Below are 21796 nucleotides of genomic sequence, written 5' to 3'. Positions count from 1 at the left end.
CCGAGAGAAGAAACCGGACTCTCAAGGAAGCCGCACGGTCCATGATAGCCGACTCCGGCATTGCTCATAAATTTTGGGCTGAGGCTATCAACACTGCATGCTATACACAAAACCGGTCTTTAATAAATAGATTTCACAACAAAACACCGTATGAGGTTTATTTTAACAGAGTTCCTAAACTCAAGTACCTCAGGATTTTCGGTTGTAAATGTTATATTCATATAAATGGTAAAAACCAACTCACCGCTTTTGATGCAAAAACCAATACCGGCATCATGTTAGGGTACTCGGCAGTAAGTAAAGCATATAGAGTATATAATAATAGAACTGCAACCATGGAGGAAACAATTCACGTTGTTTTCGATGAATCGGTTGAAAGCAATACTGCTTCATGCTTTGATCTACACAACAGATTGGAAAACAACGATATTCATTCTGATAGTGAAGATGAGACTCCGGTCTTCAGGCGGTATGTCCATGACCAAATGGGTAATATTGATACCCAGCCGGATCAAGCTGTTCCACAACAGGAAGCTGACACTTCGGTCCAATCCGAGGGAGTCGGTCGGTCTGACAATCTCGTTCAGCCTACCGACATGTCTAGCCTTGGTCAAGTTACCGGTAATTTGGTAGACATCCCTGAACTGAATCTCAGAAGAAACAGTAAACATCCTCCTGAGCAAATTATAGGTGACCCTTCAGAACCTGTTCGAACTAGGAGTCAACTTCTGGAAGGATATTTTAACTCTGCTTTCATATCCCAGATTGAACCGAAAAGAATAGATGAAGCATTGTCAGATCCGGATTGGATCTTGGGAATGCAAGAAGAGCTAAACCAGTTCGAGAGTAGTAAAGTCTGGTACCTAGTCCCCAGACCGAAAGATCAATCGGTCATAGGAACAAGATGGGTATTCAGAAACAAACTCAATGAGGATGGTTTGGTCACGAGGAACAAAGCCAGATTAATGGCTCAAGGTTACAAACAGGAAGAAGGCATTGACTTTGAAGAGTCATTTGCTCCTGTAGCCAGGATTGAAGCTATTAGGATCTTTCTAGCTTTTGCAGCTTTCAAAAACTTTAAAGTTTTTCAAATGGATGTTAAAAGTGCATTTCTGAACGGTGACCTACGTGAAGAAGTGTATGTTGAACAGCCACCCGGTTTCAAAAATGTTGCATTTCCAAACCATGTATACCGGCTGAACAAAGCTTTATACGGTCTAAAGCAAGCACCTAGAGCCTGGTATGATACACTAACCGCATTTCTATTAGAACATGATTTCACCATCGGTTCAGTGGATAAGACATTGTTCAAATTTGAAAAGAAGGAACATATCCTACTTGTTCAAATCTATGTAGATGATATCATTTTTGGCTCAACCGATCCTAAATTATGTGATAAGTTCTCAAAAATGATGACTGACAAGTTTGAAATGAGTATGATGGGAGAATTAAGTTTCTTCCTAGGTCTTCAGGTTAAACAACTCAAGGAAGGAACATTCATCAGTCAACCTAAATATACCAAGGAGCTGCTAAAGAAATTCGGTATGGACACCTGCTCCTCGGCGGCTACTCCAATGAGCTCATCAGTTAAGTTGGACAGAGATGATGAGGGACAATCGGTAGACCAGATTGCATACCGGGGCATGATCGGTTCCCTACTGTACCTGACAGCAAGTAGACCGGACATCCTGTTTGCAGTTGGTGTGTGTGGAAGATTTCAAGCAAATCCAAAGCAATCCCATTACACAGCCGCAAAGAGGATACTGAAGTATTTAAAGGGCACACCTGATGTCGGTCTGTGGTACCCAAAGGACTCGTCCTTCAATCTAACAAGTTATTCAGATGCAGACTATGTATGGTGTAAGATTGACAGAAAAAACACCAGCGGAACATGTCAGTTCCTTGGTGACCGGCTCGTTTCATGGCATAGCAAGAAGCAGACATCTGTGGCCACATCCACTGCAGAGGCTGAATACTTGGCGGCCGGAAATTGCTGTTCTCAACTCCTCTGGATCCAACAGTAGCTGAAAGACTTCGGTGTCATAGCCGAAGAGTCCCCGATTTTCTGTGACAACACGAGTGCCATAGCGATCACCTACAATCCGGTTCTCCACTCCAGAACCAAACACATCGACATAAGGCATCATTTCATCCGGGAACATGTCACGCTGAAGCATATTCGGCTGGAATACGTATCGACCGATCAACAAGTAGCCGATATCTTCACAAAGCCGCTACAGGAAGCTAAGTTTTCTCAATTCAGGCTTACTCTCGGCTTAACCGATATTAGCCAAATCCTTCCAAATGATGCTTAAAGGGAAGCCGGTTCAGACAGACAAAACCGATAATTCTTCCTAAACTGTTGAACTTCGAATCTTCAGGGTGTTTGTGGAAGAACCGCCCAGTCTATCAGATAGAGTAAACCGACCGGCTACTTGGTGCATGCACCAAATAACCGCATCAGGATGAACAACTGATGACTGACCGGTTTGGAAGCAGGTCATTCTAGATTATTTGAATTTCACACAGAAGTGGAACAACTATCAATGCTTGAAGATATCTGTTCTGAAACATTGCCTTTTCAGAGTAACATGGTCGCGCCTAAAAAGACGTGAAGATCTTTTGATATCTTTCACAGTCCAGGCCTATGACCAACACCTAGACTGCAAACATGCCTATTTCATGCAATATCTCTTATCCTGCAGTTAATACATGTCATCCCATTTAATGCCTGGACAATAGGATAGTCCCTAATCTAGAATTTAAGTGAAGCAAACGTTCACCACAACATTCACAAGTCACAAGAACATCCTCTCACTAAGGCACAAAATGTCTCAGTTTCCCAACATCCTTCAGGTTGATTTTCAATCCTGTTCTTCCACAGACCAGTATGAAATATACAAGATGATAAAATCTTTGGAGGAAACCGGCCTCCAAAGTTTCCTATGTGATAAGCACTCCATCTATCTGGACTCCGTTCTGGAGTTCTTCCACAATGCAAGGGTGTTTCGGGGCACCCCCCACTTTGACACCCACATCCAATCCAAAGTGGGAGGCATTGTCTTTGACTTCACTGAACGAGATTTTGCGAGGTGTCATAGCCTACCAAGGCACGGAATCACAGATCTGGACATCCCTGGGGATGTAAAAGCCGAAGTCTGCGTCGCCCTCTCTCGGTCTAACGACCCGGTTGAGGACCATGGAGCAAAATCATGTCTGAGAGCTGAATATCAGCTTCTCAACGATGTGATCGGCAAAAGCATTTTTGGTAGGGACGTCACAAACACCTACAGTGTCTCGAACTTCAACATGATGGCGGCCATAATCACCGGCACACCAGTAAATTGGTCTAGGGTGCTCTTCGACACCCTTATCTGGATGATCGGCATCCGATCAGTTGGTTTCATTCCTCAAATAAGTAGCCTCCTTGTGGAGCTTGGAGTCCCAACCTGTCCCGGCGAAGGTTTGAACCAAGCTCAGGTGCTCACCAAAGAAGTAACCGACCCATTTTATAGGCGGTTCGAGAGGGCCTGGAGGAGAAGAAACCGCAACGGTGATGTCAATCCCTTTGCACCCTAAGTCACTCCTTCCTGCACCCGGTCGTTTTGCTTCATGCACCGGGTGTATTCTTAACCAACTCAAGTTTGATCATATCGGCTTCATCCATGTCTCTTTCGGCTTTATTTGTGTCTTTCTCGATTTCATGTTTTCTTCATCGTTCCTGTATGCCATTTTTTCGGCATTGTCTCTACTATTTTCGGTTTCTATCTAATTAATATTGATTATGTGTTGAGTGCATTTAATGAGATAATCCCAATCAATGAGATAACCCCCAACCACCCGCACATTTAAAATCCAACTGATATGGTTACTTCCCAACTAACATTTACCTAGGGCTTTGCAATTTGCCGCTTCCCCATGCGCCTTGAAAAGGTAAAGATTCTTTTCCTTAATAAAACAAAACTGACCATCAATGCTCAGATTTTCCCTCCAAAACCGATCCTATATAAGGAGCCATCCTCTACTCATTTCATCACATCCGAAAGCACAAGATAACATCTGATACTCTTGAATCCCGTCTCTCTCAAATACCGAAATCATGCCGAGCTGAACTCTGGGAAACTTTCTATGCATCGATTTCAACTCTTGCACGGGCATAAGGGATTGCACTACTAAGCAGAAATTCATGTATGACTCTCTTGCTGAAACCGGTCTTCAACCGTTTCTTGAAGAGGTCGGTCCTATTCTTCTAGACGATGTCAAGGGCTTCTTTCGAAGCGCTTGCATCAGGGAGAAGTATATCGTCTCTACTGTCAGAGACCACACGTTCTGGATCGACGAGGATGAATTTGCCTCACTATTCGGTCTACCCGCTGAAGGTTTCTCTGACTTTCCGACTATTCAGGACCTTGCGGGATTTGAAACCGCGCAATACCTGTCGGCCACCCCCTCTCCGGTAGAACACTTTTGGCCAAAAAACCAACTTGCTAGTCACGGTCAGCTACTGCTCGAAATCGTGACCCGGTCAATTCTGTGTCAATCACCAAATCAACGGTATTCTAGGAATACCTACAACATCATGACCCACATTATTTGCAAATCGGCCATTAACTGGTCATCGGTCATTTGGGAAAACCTAAAGAATATGGTGCTGACCAAGAAGGGGCTCGGTTATGCACCGCATATCAGCAAGCTGATTCTTGGGTACCGACCAGAGTTCGGACCGAGCACACCGACCTCCTCTTCAAACATCCTCGACAGGGATTCGGCAATAGAACGAATCTGGAGAATGTCTTTTCAATAGGCTGTACTTTGCATTCCTTCTGTATGCCTATCTTTGTACCGAATCTTATGACGGTTTCCTTTATCTACTACTTGAATTTTAATATCATTTCAGTTTAAATGACCGTGTCTTCCTAATTCTTTGAACATTTATCTAAGTAACCGGTTAACATGTTCAAACTATAACCGCGTTCTCATCCGGCCACTTGAAATCTGCTTAAAATGTTCACTCAAAATGTCCGGTTAGACTTAGAAACCGTTAAATCAATCGGTTTCAAAGGAACTATTGCGTCATCAATGACATGAGCAAAGGATTTTGGAGGGAAATTTCCCGCCCAAAAATTGTCGCCCCCCACTTTTGGTTTACCGCCCATAGTTTGGCGCCTCTTCCATTTTGGAGGGAAAATTCCCGCCCATTATTGATGGGACGGTTGGGTTTCCAAACCGCATCTATAAAAGGGACTTTCGGTCATTTTACCTCATTCACACGCGAATCTACTTTCTCTCTCTAAGCTCTCTAAAACTCATTGAAGCGGTTCTCTCTCACTTTCTCAAACTCTTTAACATGGGTCGTGATTCGGCGTTGTTCAGACTCTACTCTCAGGTGGATTTCGAGGAAATCCGGCTGAGTGGTACGACCGAGGCGAAAGCAGTTATTGACCGGGTAATCAAAACCGGTCTGGAATATTTCCTCGGCGGTCCTCACGTTATTTACAAAGATGCGGTCGAAGAGTTTTTCAAAACTGCAACAATCGCCTACGACAAGATCACCGCGACTGTATGCGGTTCCCAAATAGAGCTCACCGAAGAATTGGTGGCCGAAAGCCTGCGTCTTCCAACAACCGGCCAGGATGCAACGGCAGAAATAGACCAGGACATCTTTGAGTCGGCCTGCTACATTCTATCGGTAACCAATGAGCCGATCAAAACATCCGGGAGCAAACAAATGCTGAAGCCGGAGTATATCCCGATATGTGACATCTTCGCAAGGGCGATTCTGGCGAGGGGAGGAAACTTCAGCAACCTCACCAAAGACAAAATCAAGATGTTGGTCGGTCTGATGGAGGGTAAAGAGGTCAACTGGGCAAGATCGGTGTTCAGCAACCTCATGGATATGGTGAAACCGGACTCTACCCGGTCGTGGTGATACGCTGTGCCTCTCGGTAAGATATTTCTCCATTTAAATCTCAACATCGGCCCCGGCGTTGCGGTAGCAAAACGCTGCCTCATCAGATCAAGGCAATTCTTTGAAAGGACACAGCCGGGCCCCAGCTCCACAGGTGGCCGAAAGAAGAAAGCCGCAAAGAAAGATGCCCCGGCCAAAGCAAAGACCGGAGGCAAAGGAAAAGAAAAGATAACCTTCTCCGACCCACCTCAGCACACAGAAGATGAGGAGTGGGCTTCTGAGAGAACAGACACCGAAAAGACGGAGGATGATAGACCGGCCAATGACGTCGATCATTCGGCTCGGAGTCCAAATGATGCTGAACCAAACACCAACCCTGAGACCACCAAGGATAGAGAAGAGGGTGGTGGAGAAGAAGTTGATAAAGAAGCCGATGATGAAGGCTACAACATAGAGAGGGAGGAGGCCGAAGAAGCAGAGGCCGATAGATTAGCCCAGAAAATCCTTCAGGGCGTCAACAAGCGAGCAGAAGACGTTGAAGAGCTATACTTGGAGTGACATGAGCATCGGTTCGGTACACCATATAGAGAAATCTTACCAGGCTACACGGAAAAGCAATGCATCGACAGATTGGAGGAAGTAGAGGACCTGATGATGAGCCTCACAAAATCCAACACAATTCAAGAGGTACAAAGCCGAAACTGTCTCCTGTTACCGAGGATCCAACTTCGGAAATTAAGAAAGCGCATCCGGAGAATTAAGGAAGAGCTCAACAAGACGGGATCGGTGGACACCGTAGCGCCGCGGGTGTTAACAAGGCTTGAAAAAGGCAAAAGGGAAATAATTCAAGAAATTGAGCGGCCGGAAACGATATGCAGCCGAATGCAAGTACCGGTCTATACTGCCCCCGTAATCGACAAGTTTCCAGTTAACTGTCCAACACCCCCAATGGAGGATGCGGCACCGATCTTGGAGGATGCGGCACCGATCTTGGAGGATGCGGCACCGATCTTGGATATTGCGGCACCATTAGAACTTCCAAAAGAGAATGCGGAACCGATAGAATCCAATGACAGAGCCGATCCAAATCCCACCGAGCAATCACCTCCCCCACCACCGGAAGTCACCGCTTCAGGCCTTCCTAAAGAATGGGCTGCTAAAGAATGGGTTGAGGACCGTCTTCAAAAGCTTGAAGCATCCATATCGGAACGGATCGATGACCGCATACAAGAACATAACGTGTCCAAGCTTCAACCATTCAAGGATAGTTCCAACAGAATAGTTGATTCGGCCCTGAAGTTCACCGACGTGACAAAGCTGCTTCTGGAAAAACATCAAGAACGACTCTCAGAACTCGGCAACGGTCTGTGGGAAGAGGCCGGTGAGCGCGATAAATTGGCTCAGCGAACCGCAACTCTGGAGAATGTGACCTCCGATTTAAAGAAAGACTTCGAACGGGTCGACACGACACTTAACCTGGTCTCCGAACTTGAGAAGACAAACAAGAGTCTCGTGGCCAAAGTGAAGGCGCTCTCCGAACAAATGGACGAAATTCTAAGGGCTAAGGTGGACGCGGAGGCCGCGGCTATAGCGGCTGATGCTCAAGTGGCTAAGAGGGTCCAGGATGCGCTGGACGCCGAAGTTAGCAAAGATAAAGAGGCACCGCGCCCAACTCAACTGACCGAAGCGGAAGTGGAAGCCGCACGACTTAAAAATGCTGAGGCCATATTCCCAGGGTTTGCTGAGAAAGTAGCCACCCGAGCTGCGGAGGATGCCGCACGATTGGAAAGGCAAAAACGGAAGCTGGACGAATTCTCCGAAGTAAACAAGAAGAAGAAGGCGGCCGCCTCCGTTTCAGCACCGAAAAAGAGACAGAGGGAGGCCCTAAGAAAGTTCAGATAGCCAAGCTGCTCAAAGAGGTCTCTGAACCGGTCATTACGGGCACATCGCAGCAAGCCGACCAAGTCGAGGACGAAGTCGAAGAACAACTGCGGTCCCGGTCTAAAAGGCGACGATCTTCCGAACCGACCGGGCAACAGCAACCGAAGAAAAAGAAGAGCGTCTATGATTTCACGGACTCTGAATAGGGACTATCCTTCTTTTCTTATTGGCCTTAGTATTTCTATATATTTTGTCTTTTCTGGTCATCTATATATAAATATATAAAGTTATTTTTGAATCCGGCCTTATTTTGCATTTCTACTTAGTTTTGATAATTTTAAATAAAATAATCAAAAAGGGAGAAATTGTTAGATAAAAGATAAAGACTCTTCCAAAACTTTTCTCAAAATTTTCTCTCAAAATTTTTCGAAAAATTATCCAAGTCTTTTTCAAAAACCGGACAAACAAAAACAACCGGCCTACGGTTGCAAACTTACATGATTTTGATAATTTTAAATAAAATAATCAAAAAGGGAGAAATTGTTAGATAAATTCAGACCGGTTCAAATAAACCTAACTTAAATAAACTTCCCATGCAGGAACAAGGAACCGGACCGGATAAACAAGAGAACCGACTAAAGAAAACCAATCGGTCAAGCTACTAAACCGATTAAGAATATTCGGAACGTGACCGCACAAAGAAAGGATCGGCCAAAGCTCAAAACCGGAATCATCAAACAGCCGATCATCCACAAGACAAGAATAACCGGAAGAAGTCCGATTACATCACTACCAAAAGACATTCGGCCAAGTCAAATGACCGACCAGTACAAGAAGACAATTCGGGTATCTGTTGAGAACGATACCAAAGGAGCAGTCTGAATACTTCCATATCCATGCAAGTCTGAGGAAAGACTGTAGGCTGCAGAAAACAGCACTACCGGATCCTTCTACTTCGGGATAAGCCAGAAAGGAAATCTTCCAAGTACAGACAACTGTCCAAACAGACAGTGCCTATATCAAGTAAAAGACAAACCCGGCAGGTTTGTCTTACACACTGGATGAACAGACCGCCAGGTCTGAGACATAATACCAGGTCTGAGATTGACCATCAGGTCTGAGGAAATGACCGCAGGTCTGAACCTCTGAAACACTGAATCACTGCACTTCTGATCAGCCAATCAGATTCAAGGCAGTGAAATATGACCGTTGGCATATTTCACCTATAAAAGGGGTAGCTGAAGAAGAGTAAATGCAGTGACAAAAGCGGGACATTAAGAGACAACAGTGTGATATTGAGCTAAGAGCATTTACTACAAGTGATAAGAGTGTGCTGTTTTAGAAAGCCTAAGTGTTGAAAGTTAAAGTGTGTCTTTACAATTTCGGTGTAAATTGTAAGTATTATCGAGCAGGAAATAAGTCTCGATCGGCCTGTACTTGTATTCCTTAGTGAATATCCTTCTCGCGGTTTCGAGAGGAAGGGGTGACGTAGGAGTTTTATCTCCGAACATCCATAAAATCTGTCTTGCTATTTACTCTCTGCCGGCTTCATTATCTAACCGATTAACTTAACCACACCGCTTCAAACCGACTCTATACTAACCATACCGAATATCCAGATTACCGAAATCGACCCACCATCTTCAAATCTTCATCATCCGAAGCCGACCGTGCCTATCATACAAGAGTACCGCTTCAACCTGAAAGCAAACCTCTTCCGCGCTTGAACCTAGTTCAAGGGTTTGTGACAGGTTGTGTAGTATTGAAACCCCGGTGTTAATCTCTAATCGGATTAACTACCACCCTTCGAGTGTGAACCGCTAACCGGTCCAACCCCCGGTCCACCAGCGGCGATCTAGATCCTAACATCGTCTATTTAAAATTTCATAAAAAAACTTTTTTTTGAAATTATGAAATATCAAAGAATAAATTGTTCATCATATAACGGTACGAACATACTAGAACTCATGCATCGAATCCTATCAGAACTTCCTAATTAAGCGTGTATAGGCGAGAGTAGTACTAGGTATAGTATCCCCTGGAAAGTTCTCGCGTCGCACACCTTTTATATTTTATTCAATAACGATTAAAAGGAACCAAATAGAATAAACGTTAATGTAACACTCATTTTTAATGTTTATATGAAAAAAAACAAACGATTTTAAAAAGACGTTAATTTTGAACTATTTATTTGATTTTTATGTTCTTATATAAAAACAACGTACAAATTATCTTTAAAACAGATCAATTTACAGAATTTTAAACGTTTTTATAAAAAAAAACAAAAAATAGATGCGTGAAAATGTACGATTTAAAAAAACACCTTAATTTCGAACATCTTAATTGATTTTTAATTTTTTATAAAAAATCAAAAAATTGATGAGTGAAAATGTACAATTTTAAAAACACGTTAATTTTGAACATTATAATTGATTTTTAATGTTTTAATGAAAAAAATAAAAAATAAAAGTGTAAAAACGAAGGATTATAAAAAAACGTTAATTTCGATTATATATTTGATTTATGTTTTAAAGAAAAAGCATACAAAAATTGCGTGAAAACTGATCAATTTGAAGAAACTGTGATCTTAAACTACCTTCGTCCGTTTAAAACTCGTCTATTTAGAATTTCATAAAAAAACTTTTTTTGAAATTATGAATTATCAAAGAATAAATTGTTCATCATATAACGGTACGATCATACTAGAACTCATGCATCGAATCGTATCAGAACTTCCTAATTAAGCGTGTTTGGCCGAGAGTAGTACTTGGTTGAGTAACCCCTTGCAAGTTCTTGTGTCGCACTCCTTTTATATTTTTTAAATAACGATTAAAATGAACCAAATCGAATAACTGTTAATGTAACATTCATTTTTAATGAAAAAGTATACAAAAATATCGTGAAAACGGGTCAATTTGAAGAAACTGTGATCGTAAATTGCCTTCATCCGTTTAAAACTCGTCTATTTAGAATTTCATAAAAAAAATTTTAATTATGAAGTATCAAATGAATAAATTGTTAATCGTATAACGGTTCGATCATACTAGTACTAATGCATCGGATCCCATCAGAACTCCCTAATTAAGCGTGCTTGGGCGAGAGTAGTACTAGGTTGAGTGACCCCTGGCAAGTTCTCGTGTCGCACACCTTTTTTATTTTTTTAAATAACGATTAAAAGGAACCAAATAGAATAAACGTTAATGTAACACTCATTTTTAATGTTTTTATGAAAAAAAACAAACGATTTTAAAAAGACGTTAATTTCGAACTATTTATTTGATTTTTATGTTTTTATATAAAAACAACGTACAAAATATCTTTAAAACAGATCAATTTACAGAATTTTAAACGTTTTTATAAAAAAAACAAAAAATAGATGCGTGAAAATGTACGATTTAAAAAAACACCTTAATTTCGAACATATTAATTGATTTTTAATTTTTTTATAAAAAATCAAAAAATTGATGAGTGAAAATGTACAATTTTAAAAACACGTTAATTTCGAACATTATAATTGATTTTTAATGTTTTAATGAAAAAAATAAAAAATAAAAGTGTAAAAACGAAGGATTATAAAAAAACGTTAATTTCGATTATATATTTGATTTATGTTTTAAAGAAAAAGCATATAAAAATAGCGTGAAAACTGATCAATTTGAAAAACTGTGATCTTAAACTGCATTCGTCCGTTTAAAACTCGTCTATTTAGAATTTCATAAAAAAACTTTTTTTTGAAATTATGAAATATCAAAGAATAAATTGTTCATCATATAACGGTACGATCATACTAGAACTCATGCATCGAATCCTATCAGAACTTCCTAATTAAGCGTGTATAGGCGAGAGTAGTACTAGGTATAGTAACCCCTGGCAAGTTCTCGTGTCGCACACCTTTTATATTTTATTCAATAACGATTAAAAGGAACCAAATAGAATAAACGTTAATGTAACACTCATTTTTAATGTTTTATGAAAAAAAACAAACGATTTTAAAAAGACGTTAATTTCGAACTATTTATTTGATTTTTATGTTTTTATATAAAAACAACGTACAAAATATCTTTAAAACAGATCAATTTACAGAATTTTAAACGTTTTTATAAAAAAAAACAAAAAATAGATGCGTGAAAATGTACGATTTAAAAAAACACCTTAATTTCGAACATATTAATTGATTTTTAATTTTTTTATAAAAAATCAAAAAATTGATGAGTGAAAATGTACAATTTTAAAAACACGTTAATTTCGAACATTATAATTGATTTTTAATGTTTTAATGAAAAAAATAAAAAATAAAAGTGTAAAAACGAAGGATTATAAAAAAAACGTTAATTTCGATTATATATTTGATTTATGTTTTAAAGAAAAAGTATATAAAAATAGCGTGAAAACTGATCAATTTGAAAAACTGTGATCTTAAACTGCATTCGTCCGTTTAAAACTCGTCTATTTAGAATTTCATAAAAAAACTTTTTTTTGAAATTATGAAATATCAAAGAATAAATTGTTCATCATATAACGGTACGATCATACTAGAACTCATGCATCGAATCCTATCGGAACTTCCTAATTAAGCGTGTATAGGCTAGAGTAGTACTAGGTATAGTAACCCCTGGCAAGTTCTCGTGTCGCACACCTTTTATATTTTATTCAATAACGATTAAAAGGAACCAAATAGAATAAACGTTAATGTAACACTCATTTTTAATGTATTTATGAAAAAAACAAACGATTTTAAAAAGACGTTAATTTCGAACTATTTATTTGATTTTTATGTTTTTATATAAAAACAACGTACAAAATATCTTTAAAACAGATCAATTTACAGAATTTTAAACGTTTTTATAAAAAAAACAAAAAATAGATGCGTGAAAATGTACGATTTAAAAAAACACCTTAATTTCGAACATATTAATTGATTTTTAATTTTTTTATAAAAAATCAAAAAATTGATGAGTGAAAATGTACAATTTTAAAAACATGTTAATTTCGAACATTATAATTGATTTTTAATGTTTTAATGAAAAAAATAAAAAATAAAAGTGTAAAAACGAAGGATTATAAAAAAACGTTAATTTCGATTATATATTTGATTTATGTTTTAAAGAAAAAGCATATAAAAATAGCGTGAAAACTGATCAATTTGAAAAACTGTGATCTTAAACTGCATTCGTCCGTTTAAAACTCGTCTATTTAGAATTTCATTAAAAAACTTTTTTTGAAATTATGAAATATCAAAGAATAAATTGTTCATCATATAACGGTACGATCATACTAGAACTCATGCATCGAATCCTATCAGAACTTCCTAATTAAGCGTGTATAGGCGAGAGTAGTACTAGGTATAGTAACCCCTGGCAAGTTCTCGTGTCGCACACCTTTTATATTTTATTCAATAACGATTAAAAGGAACCAAATAGAATAAACGTTAATGTAACACTCATTTTTAATGTATTTATGAAAAAAAACAAACGATTTTAAAAAGACGTTAATTTCGAACTATTTATTTGATTTTTATGTTTTTATATAAAAACAACGTACAAAATATCTTTAAAACAGATCAATTTACAGAATTTTAAACGTTTTTATAAAAAAAACAAAAAATAGATGCGTGAAAATGTACGATTTAAAAAAACACCTTAATTTCGAACATATTAATTGATTTTTAATTTTTTATAAAAAATCAAAAAATTGATGAGTGAAAATGTACAATTTTAAAAACACGTTAATTTCGAACATTATAATTGATTTTTAATGTTTTAATGAAAAAAATAAAAAATAAAAGTGTAAAAACGAAGGATTATAAAAAACGTTAATTTCGATTATATATTTGATTTATGTTTTAAAGAAAAAGCACACAAATAGCGTGAAAACTGATCAATTTGAAGAAACTGTGATCTTAAACTACCTTCGTCCGTTTAAAACTCGTCTATTTAGAATTTCATAAAAAAAACTTTTTTTGAAATTATGAATTATCAAAGAATAAATTGTTCATCATATAACGGTACGATCATACTAGAACTCATGCATCGAATCGTATCAGAACTTCCTAATTAAGCGTGTTTGGCCGAGAGTAGTACTTGGTTGAGTAACCCCTTGCAAGTTCTTGTGTGTCACTCCTTTTATATTATTTAAATAACGATTAAAATGAACCTAATTGAATAATTGTTAATGTAACATTCATTTTTAATGAAAAAGTATACAAAAATATCGTGAAAACGGGTCAATTTGAAGAAACTGTGATCGTAAATTGCCTTCATCCGTTTAAAACTCGTCTATTTAGAATTTCATAAAAAAAAATTTAAATTATGAAGTATCAAATGAATAAATTGTTAATCGTATAACGGTTCGATCATACTAGTACTAATGCATCGGATCCCATCAGAAACCCCTAATAAAGCGTGCTTGGGCGAGAGTAGTACTAGGTTGAGTGACCCCTGGCAAGTTCTCGTGTCGCACACCTTTTTTATTTTTTTAAATAACGATTAAAAGGAACCAAATATAATAAACGTTAATGTAACACTCATTTTTAATGTTTTTATGAAAAAAACAAACGATTTTAAAAAGACGTTAATTTCGAACTATTTATTTGATTTTTATGTTTTTATATAAAAACAACATACAAAATATCTTTAAAACAGATCAATTTACAGAATTTTAAACGTTTTTATAAAAAAACAAAAAATAGATGCGTGAAAATGTACGATTTAAAAAAACACCTTAATTTCGAACATATTAATTGATTTTTAATTTTTTTATAAAAATCAAAAAATTGATGAGTGAAAATGTACAATTTTAAAAACACGTTAATTTCGAACATTATAATTGATTTTTAATGTTTTAATGAAAAAAATAAAAAATAAAAGTGTAAAAACGAAGGATTATAAAAAAAACGTTAATTTCGATTATATATTTGATTTATGTTTTAAAGAAAAAGCATATAAAAATAGCGTGAAAACTGATCAATTTGAAAAACTGTGATCTTAAACTGCATTCGTCCGTTTAAAACTCGTCTATTTAAAATTTCATAAAAAAACTTTTTTTTGAAATTATGAAATATCAAAGAATAAATTGTTCATCATATAACGGTACGATCATACTAGAACTCATGCATCGAATCCTATCAGAACTTCCTAATTAAGCGTGTATAGGCGAGAGTAGTACTAGGTATAGTAACCCCTGGCAAGTTCTCGTGTCGCACACCTTTTATATTTTATTCAATAACGATTAAAAGGAACCAAATAGAATAAACGTTAATGTAACACTCATTTTTAATGTTTTTATGAAAAAAAACAAACGATTTTAAAAAGACGTTAATTTCGAACTATTTATTTGATTTTTATGTTTTTATATAAAAACAACGTACAAAATATCTTTAAAACAGATCAATTTACAGAATTTTAAACGTTTTTATAAAAAAAAACAAAAAATAGATGCGTGAAAATGTACGATTTAAAAAAACACCTTAATTTCGAACATATTAATTGATTTTTAATTTTTTTATAAAAAATCAAAAAATTGATGAGTGAAAATGTACAATTTTAAAAACACGTTAATTTCGAACATTATAATTGATTTTTAATGTTTTAATGAAAAAAATAAAAAATAAAAGTGTAAAAACGAAGGATTATAAAAAAACGTTAATTTCGATTATATATTTGATTTATGTTTTAAAGAAAAAGCATATAAAATAGCGTGAAAACTGATCAATTTGAAAAACTGTGATCTTAAACTGCATTCGTCCGTTTAAAACTCGTCTATTTAGAATTTCATAAAAAAACTTTTTTTTGAAATTATGAATTATCAAAGAATAAATTGTTCATCATATAATGGTACGATCATACTAGAACTCATGCATCGAATCGTATCATAACTTCCTAATTAAGCGTGTTTGGCCGAGAGTAGTACTTGGTTGAGTAACCCCTTGCAAGTTCTTGTGTCGCACTCCTTTTATATTTTTTAAATAACGATTAAAATGAACAAAATCGAATAATTGTTAATGTAACATTCATTTTTAATGAAAAAGTACACAAAAATATCGTGAAAACGGGTCAATTTGAAGAAACTGTGATCGTAAATTGCCTTCATCCATTTAAAACTCGTCTATTTAGAATTTCATTAAAAAAAATTTAAATTATGAAGTATCAAATGAATAAATTGTTAATCGTATAACGGTTCGATCATACTAGTACTAATACATCGGATCCCATCAGAACTCCCTAATTAAGCGTGATTGGGCGAGAGTAGTACTAGGTTGAGGGACCCCTGGCAAGTTCTCATGTCGCACACTTTTTTTATTTTTTTAAATAACGATTAAAAGGAACCAAATAGAATAAACGTTAATGTAACACTCATTTTTAATGTTTTTATGAAAAAAAACAAACGATTTTAAAAAGACGTTAATTTCGAACTATTTATTTGATTTTTATGTTTTTATATAAAAACAACATACAAAATATCTTTAAAACAGAACAATTTACAGAATTTTAAACGTTTTTATAAAAAAAAAACAAAAAATAGATGCGTGAAAATGTACGATTTAAAAAAACACCTTAATTTCGAACATCTTAATTGATTTTTAATTTTTTATAAAAAAATAAAAAAAATTGATGAGTGAAAATGTACAATTTTAAAAACACGTTAATTTTGAACATTATAATTGATTTTTAATGTTTTAATGAAAAAAATAAAAAATAAAAGTGTAAAAACGAAGGATTATAAAAAACGTTAATTTCGATTATATATTTGATTTATGTTTTAAAGAAAAAGCATACAAAAATTGCGTGAAAACTGATCAATTTGAAGAAACTGTGATCTTAAACTACCTTCGTCCGTTAAAAACCCGTCTATTTAGTATTTCATAAAAAAAGTTTTTTTTATGAAATTATGAATTATCAAAGAATAAATTGTTCATCATATAACGGTACGATCATACTAGAACTCATGCATCGAATCGTATCAGAACTTCCTAATTAAGCGTGTTTGGCCGAGAGTAGTACTTGGTTGAGTAACCCCTTGCAAGTTCTTGTGTCGCACTCCTTTTATATTTTTTAAATAACGATTAAAATGAACCAAATCGAATAGTTGTTAATGTAACATTCATTTTTAATGAAAAAGTATACAAAAATATCGTGAAAACGGGTCAATTTGAAGAAACTGTGATCGTAAATTGCCTTCATCCGTTTAAAACTCGTCTATTTAGAATTTCATTAAAAAAAATTAAATTATGAAGTATCAAATGAATAAATTGTTAATCGTATAACGGTTCGATCATACTAGTACTAATACATCGAATCCCATCAGAACTCCCTAATTAAGCGTGCTTGGGCGAGAGTAGTACTAGGTTGAGTGACCCCTGGCAAGTTCTCGTGTCGCACACTTTTTTTATTTTTTTAAATAACGATTAAAAGGAAGCAAATAGAATAAACGTTAATGTAACACTCATTTTTAAGGTTTTTATGAAAAAAAACAAACGAATTTAAAAAGACGTTAATTTCGAACTATTTATTTGATTTTTATGTTTTTATATAAAAAAACATACAAAATATCTTTAAAACAGATCAATTTATAGAATTTTAAAATTTTTTATAAAAAAACAAAAAATAGATGCGTGAAAATGTACGATTTACAGAAACACCTTAATTTCGAACATATTAATTGATTTTTAATTTTTTTATAAAAAATCAAAAAATTGATGAGTGAAAATGTACAATTTTAAAAACACGTTAATTTCGAACATTATAATTGATTTTTAATGTTTTAATGAAAAAAATAAAAAATAAAAGTGTGAAAACGAAGGATTATAAAAAAACGTTAATTTCGATTATATATTTGATTTATGTTTTAAAGAAAAAGCTTATAAAAATAGCGTGAAAACTGATCAATTTAAAAAACTGTGATCTTAAACTGCATTCGTCCGTTTAAAACTCGTCTATTTATAATTTCATAATAAAACTTTTTTTTGAAATTATGAAATATCAAAGAATAAATTGTTCATCATATAACGGTACGATCATACTAGAACTCATGCATCGAATCCTATCAGAACTTCCTAATTAAGCGTGTATAGGCGAGAGTAGTACTAGGTATAGTAACCCCTGGCAAGTTCTCGTGTCGCACACCTTTTATATTTTATTCAATAAAGATTAAAAGGAACCAAATAGAATAAACGTTAATGTAACACTCATTTTTAATGTTCTTATGAAAAAAACAAACGATTTTAAAAAGACGTTAATTTCGAACTATTTATTTGATTTTTATGTTTTTATATAAAAACAACGTACAAAATATCTTTAAAACAGATCAATTTACAGAATTTTAAACGTTTTTATAAAAAAACAAAAAATAGATGCGTGAAAATGTACGATTTAAAAAAACACCTTAATTTCGAACATCTTAATTGATTTTTAATTTTTTATAAAAAATCAAAAAATTGATGAGTGAAAATGTACAATTTTAAAAACACGTTAATTTCGAACATTATAATTGATTTTTAATGTTTTAATGAAAAAAATAAAAAATAAAAGTGTAAAAACGAAGGATTATAAAAAAACGTTAATTTCGATTATATATTTGATTTATGTTTTAAAGAAAAAGCATACAAAAATTGCGTGAAAACTGATCAATTTGAAGAAACTGTGATCTTAAACTACCTTCGTCCGTTTAAAACTCGTCTATTTAGAATTTCATAAAAAAACTTTTTTTGAAATTCTGAATTATCAAAGAATAAATTGTTCATCTATAACGGTACGATCATACTATAACTCATGCATCGAATCGTATCAGAACTTCCTAATTAAGTGTGTTTGGCCGAGAGTAGTACTTGGTTGAGTAACCCCTTGCAAGTTTTTGTGTCGCACTCCTTTTATATTTTTTAAATAACGATTAAAATGAACCAAATAGAATAACTTATAATGTAACATTCATTTTTAATGAAAAAGTATACAAAAATATCGTAAAAACGGGTCAATTTGAAGAAACTGTGATCGTAAATTGCATTCATCCATTTAAAACTCGTCTATTTAGAATTTCATAAAAAAAATTTAAATTATGAAGTATTAAATGAATAAATTGTTAATCGTATAAAGGTTCGATCATACTAGTACTAATGCATCGGATCCCATCAGAACTCCCTAATTAAGAGTGCTTGGCCGAGAGTAGTACTAGGTATAGTGACCCCTAGTAAGTTCTCGTGTCGCACACCTTTTATATTTTATTCAATAATGATTAAAAGGAACCAAATAGAATAAACGTTAATGTAACACTCGTTTTTAATGTTTTTATGAAAAAAAACAAACAATTTTAAAAAGACGTTAATTTCGAACTATTTATTTGATTTTTATGTTTTTATATAAAAACAACGTACAAAATATCTTTAAAACAGATCAATTTACAGAATTTAAACGTTTTTATATAAAAAAAACAAAAAATAGATGCGTGAAAATGTACGATTTAAAAAAACACCTTAATTTCGAACATCTTAATTGATTTTTAATTTTTTATAAAAAATCAAAAAATTGATGAGTGAAAATGTACAATTTTAAAAACACGTTAATTTTGAACATTATAATTGATTGTTAATGTTTTAATGAAAAAAATAAAAAATAAAAGTGTAAAAACGAAGGATTATAAAAAAAGTTAATTTCGATTATATATTTGATTTATGTTTTAAAGAAACAGCATACAAAAATTGCGTGAAAACTGATCAATTTGAAGAAACTGTGATCTTAAACTACCTTCGTCCGTTTAAAACTCGTCTATTTAGAATTTCATAAAAAAACTTTTTTTGAAATTATGAATTATCAAAGCTTAAATTGTTCATCATATAACGGTACGATCATACTAGAACTCATGCATCGAATCCTATCAGAACTTTCTAATTAAGCGTGTTTAGCCGAGAGTAGTACTTGGTTGAGTAACCCCTTGCAAGTTCTTGTGTCGAACTCCTTTTATATTTTTTAAATAACGATTAAAATGAACCAAATTGAATAACTGTTAATGTAACATTCATTTTTAATTAAAAAGTATACATAAATAGCGTGAAAACGAGTCAATTTGAAGAAACTGTGATCGTAAATTGCCTTCGTCCGTTTAAAACTCGTCTATTTAGAATTTCATAAAAAAACATTTTTTTTAATTATGAAATATCAAATGAATAAATTGTTAATCGTATAACTGTTCGATCATACTAGTACTAATGCATCGGATCCCATCAGAAACCCCTAATAAAGCGTGCTTGGGCAAGAGTAGTACTAGGTTGAGTGACCCCTGGCAAGTTCTCGTGTCGCACACCTTTTTTATTTTTTTAAATAACGATTAAAAGGAACCAAATAAAATAAACGTTAATGTAACACTCATTTTTAATGTTTTTATGAAAAAAACAAACGATTTTAAAAAGACGTTAATTTCGAACTATTTATTTGATTTTTATGTTTTTATATAAAAACAATATACAAAATATCTTTAAAACAGATCAATTTATAGAATTTTAAACGTTTTTATAAAAAAAACAAAAAATAGATGCGTGAAAATGTACGATTTAAAGAAACACCTTAATTTCGAACATATTAATTGATTTTTAATTTTTTTATAAAAAATCAAAAAATTGATGAGTGAAAATGTACAATTTTAAAAACACGTTAATTTCGAACATTATAATTGATTTTTAATGTTTTAATGAAAAAAATAAAAAATAAAAGTGTAAAAACGAAGGATTATAAAAAAACGTTAATTTAGATTATATATTTGATTTATGTTTTAAAGAAAAAGCTTATAAAAATAGCGTGAAAACTGATCAATTTGAAAAACTGTGATCTTAAACTGCATTCGTCCGTTTAAAACTCGTCTATTTAGAATTTCATAAAAAAAACTTTTTTTTGAAATTATGAAATATCAAAGAATAAATTGTTCATCATATAACGGTACGATCATACTAGAACTCATGCATCGAATCCTATCAGAACTTCCTAATTAAGCGTGTATAGGCGAGAGTAGTACTAGGTATAGTAACCACTGGCAAGTTCTTGTGTCGCAAAACTTTTCTATTTTATTCAATAAAGATTAAAAGGAACCAAATAGAATAAAAGTTAATGTAACACTCATTTTTAATGTTTTTATATAAAAAAACAAACGATTTTAAAAAGACGTTAATTTCGAACTATTTATTTGATTTTTATGTTTTTATATAAAAACAACATACAAAATATCTATAAAACAGATCAATTTACAGAATTTTAAACGTTTTTATAAAAAAACAATAAATAGATGCGTGAAAATGTACGATTTAAAAAAACACCTTAATTTCGAACTTCTTAATTGATTTTTAATTTTTTTATAAAAAATCAAAAAATTGATGAGTGAAAATGTACAATTTTAAAAACAAGTTAATTTCGAACATTATAATTGATTTTTAATGTTTTAATGAAAAAAAATAAAAAATAAAAGTGTAAAAATGAAGGATTATAAAAAAAACGTTAATTTCGATTATATATTTGATTTATGTTTTAAAGAAAAAGCATACAAAATTGCGTGAAAACTGATCAATTTGAAGAAACTGTGATCTTAAACTTCCTTCGTCCGTTTAAAACTCGTCTATTTAGAATTTCATAAAAAAACTTTTTTTGAAATTATGAAATATCAAAGAATAAATTGTTCATCATATAACGGTACGATCATACTAGAACTCATGCATCGAATCGTATCAGAACTTCCTAATTAAGCGTGTTTGGCCGAGAGTAGTACTTGGTTGAGTAACCCATTGCAAGTTCTTGTGTCGCACTCCTTTTATATTTTTAAAATAACGATTAAAATGAACCAAATCGAATAACTGTTAATGTAACATTCATTTTTAATGAAAAAGCATACAAAAATAGCGTGAAAACGGGTCAATTTGAAGAAACTGTGATCGTAAAATACCTTCGTCCGTTTAAAACTCATCTATTTAGAATTTCTAAAAAACTATTTTTTTAAATTATGAAGTATCAAATAAATAAATTGTTAATCATATAA

The 21796-nt window shown here is 33.7% G+C and overlaps 1 pseudogene; it reads left to right on the top strand.

Moving 5' to 3' along the window:
• The first annotated feature begins 10819 nt into the window (after window positions 1-10819).
• LOC124913456 lies at window positions 10820-10937 on the top strand (annotated as a pseudogene).
• Window positions 10938-21796: the final 10859 nt, after the last annotated feature.

This window comes from Impatiens glandulifera, chromosome 8 (genome assembly GCF_907164915.1).
Source record: "Impatiens glandulifera chromosome 8, dImpGla2.1, whole genome shotgun sequence".
Taxonomy (NCBI): Eukaryota; Viridiplantae; Streptophyta; class Magnoliopsida; order Ericales; family Balsaminaceae; genus Impatiens; species Impatiens glandulifera.
The sequence above is the reverse complement of the archived record's forward strand: the minus strand, read 5'-3'. Positions and strand labels throughout refer to the sequence as shown.